Genomic DNA, 2,909 nt, shown 5'->3' with positions numbered 1-2,909 from the left:
GACGGAGAAGAAGAAAGCCGACAAAACACAGATTCGGACAACGACTCCATATCCTCCACCAGTACCGCTGCAAATAAATACGAACCTTTCAGAGTACTGAACTATACACGTAGTTACCCTGAAAATGGGGGTAACTTCGAATATATAGTATTTTTTGAGTCCACAGATCCCGGAAAACCGATAGGCGACAGGGACATGATGGGTATGTCCACTTCCCTAAAAAGGTATAATAAGGGAGTTAAGCAATTGGTAAGAATTAACAAATATAAAATAGGAGTCATATTTGAGCGAGCTTCGTTTGCTAATGCTGCCCTCACAAACACCAAATATTTGGATTCATATAAAATGAAAGCGACAATTCCTGCAGGAGCCACAGAGGTGACAGGAGTCATCTCACACGTTCCAATCAATCTATCGAACCAAGAAATATATGACACCATCTCCAGTACAAAACACATAGTACAAATAAGACGTTTTATGAGACGAAATAAAGTTGACAATGATTTTCAGATTACTCCTACCCTAACCGTGTCCATTACCTTTTCCTGCCCAGTCCTGCCAGAATCCATAGACCTCAACAGTTGGCGTTTTGATGTAAAACCCTACATCCCACCAGTGAAGCAATGCCTACGGTGCCTCAGGTATGGTCACATTGGCAAATTTTGTAAGAACTCAGAAAGATGCTCAGTATGTGGAGGCAACCACAACTTCAAAACATGTACGATAGACACTAAAGACGCTACCTGCATACATTGTCAGGGTCGGCATATAGCTATATCGAAGGAGTGTCCAGTAAAAATACAAAAATTAAAACAAAACACAGATTTGTTTCAAAAGAGAGCATATTTCGCAGTAGTAAATGAAAAGTCATTTCCCTCCCTACATAGAAAAGTTTCACAAACTGATCAATTTATTTCCCTATTAAACTCAGAAAAAATTTTAGACATTTTATTAAATTCAATAGTTAAATTAATATCCCTCAATAAATTGAATCAAAAAGAAATCAATTCAAAATCCATCAAAGATATTCTCATAGAGACATTTAATGTAGAAAAACAAAATAACATATTACACTAATGGACAGTCTGAACATAGTTCAATGGAATGCTCAGAGCTTAATGTGCCATAGACATATTTTTTCACAATTTTTATATGAGAACAATATTCACATTGCAGTAATTTGTGAAACGTGGCTAAAACCACATCACAAAATAAGATTTAAAGAATATAACTTGGTTAGGTTAGATTCAGGCAACACTCATAATGGTGTAGCCATACTAATTCACAATAAATTAAATTACACTAGTATACAAACAAAATATGATGATTCACTTCAAAATATTGCTATTAGATTAAAATATTGTAATAAAGAATTATCTATAATAAGTCTATATAGTCCAGGTAATTGCACTCTTCAGTTTTCAAAGAAAAAGTTAAATAATCTCATCCGTAATATTCCGGAACCAATATTTCTAGCAGGTGACTTTAATGCTCACCACCTGCTTTGGGGATGTTCATCTATCGATGCTAGGGGTCGTGACATCTATGAAAGTTCAGATGAAAATGGTTTGGTCATACTTAATAATGGACATCCTACAACTGTTGGCTCACACATTTGGCAGCCCAATGCCTTGGACTTAACCATTGTTTCGCCTTCTTTGGCTCTTAATTCTGACTGGATAGTAACTGATGACCCACTTGGTAGCTTTCATTTACCTGTAATAACAAAATTATTAATTAATGACAATTCCCATGATTCTGTACCTAATTATCAAAACAATATACCTTTTCCTCATCATTTAAGTAGTAGAAACATTGATTTTAAAAAATATACAAAGGTGTTAGATAGTTTGATGTCAAACCATAACTTCGACCTTTCCAATCCATTAAAGTCATATTCAGAATTAACTGCCATTATTAATGTAGCTGCAGAACAATCTACTTTAATTCAACACAAGTGTGCACCTTCACATATATATCACTCCTTGACAAAACCTAAAAAACAAAGAATACCTTTAGCTTGGTGGAATCAAAACTGTGCAAATGCTGTAAAAGATGTCAAACAAGCATACTTAAATTTTAAAGCAGATCCAAGTGAAGTAAATTACTTGACTTTTAAACAAAAACAGGCACAAAGGAAACTGATTTTAAATAATGAGAGAAAATTGAGCTGGTATTCTCTAACTGAAACATTCAACAGAACAACTCCTTTATCATATATCTGGTCTATGATGAGAAAATTTAATAAGAAACCCAAAAGCACTAATGTCATAACCAACATAGACTTGATCAATAATTTTCTTAAAAAATATACACCAGACACCGTTGAGTCTCCATTGAATTTAATTGAACAGTCTGTACCAGCTTCTCACTCTGAATACTTAACAAACCAGTTTACACTAGGGGAGTTTAATGCAGCGATATCTTCACGGAGAGATACAGCTTGCGGACTTGACGGTATTCCATACAAGATGCTAAAGTATGCCAGTATAGATTCTAGAAAAGTAATACTGAATATTTATAATTCTCTATGGGCTACAGATTTAATACCAACACAGTGGAAAACAGATTGTCTCATCCCTGCACTTAAACCAGATAAGGATAAGGATAATTATGAATCATACAGGCCAATAACTTTGACATCTTGTATGGGGAAAATATTTGAACAACTTTTAAAACAGAGATTAGAATTCTATATAGAACATAATAATATATTACCCTCCAACCAGTTTGGTTTTAGAAAAGGTAGATCTGCTAGAGAGAGTATAACTCATCTTCAATTAGATATTTTTCATTCTTTTAAACAGCACAATACATTGTTCGCAATTTTTTTCGATATCATCGGTGCGTTTAATAATGTCAATCTTCACATACTGTCAAAAGAGTTAATGTTGCTAGGATTACCTAAA

General features: G+C 34.1%; 1 long non-coding RNA gene across 1 annotated transcript; it reads right to left on the bottom strand.

Annotated features, from left to right (window-relative positions):
* Window positions 1-1,035: 1,035 nt before the first annotated feature.
* On the bottom strand, window positions 1,036-2,667 carry LOC113233206. Its single transcript, XR_003310682.1, has 3 exons — window positions 2,073-2,667; window positions 1,786-1,995; window positions 1,036-1,716 (listed from the first exon to the last, which is right to left on the bottom strand). It is a non-coding gene; the product is annotated as an uncharacterized LOC113233206 (long non-coding RNA).
* Between the last annotated feature and the right edge of the window lie 242 nt (window positions 2,668-2,909).

Source organism: Hyposmocoma kahamanoa, unplaced genomic scaffold (assembly GCF_003589595.1).
Source record: "Hyposmocoma kahamanoa isolate Upper Pololo Valley unplaced genomic scaffold, ASM358959v1 78, whole genome shotgun sequence".
NCBI classification, from domain to species: Eukaryota; Metazoa; Arthropoda; class Insecta; order Lepidoptera; family Cosmopterigidae; genus Hyposmocoma; species Hyposmocoma kahamanoa.
The sequence above is the reverse complement of the archived record's forward strand: the minus strand, read 5'-3'. Positions and strand labels throughout refer to the sequence as shown.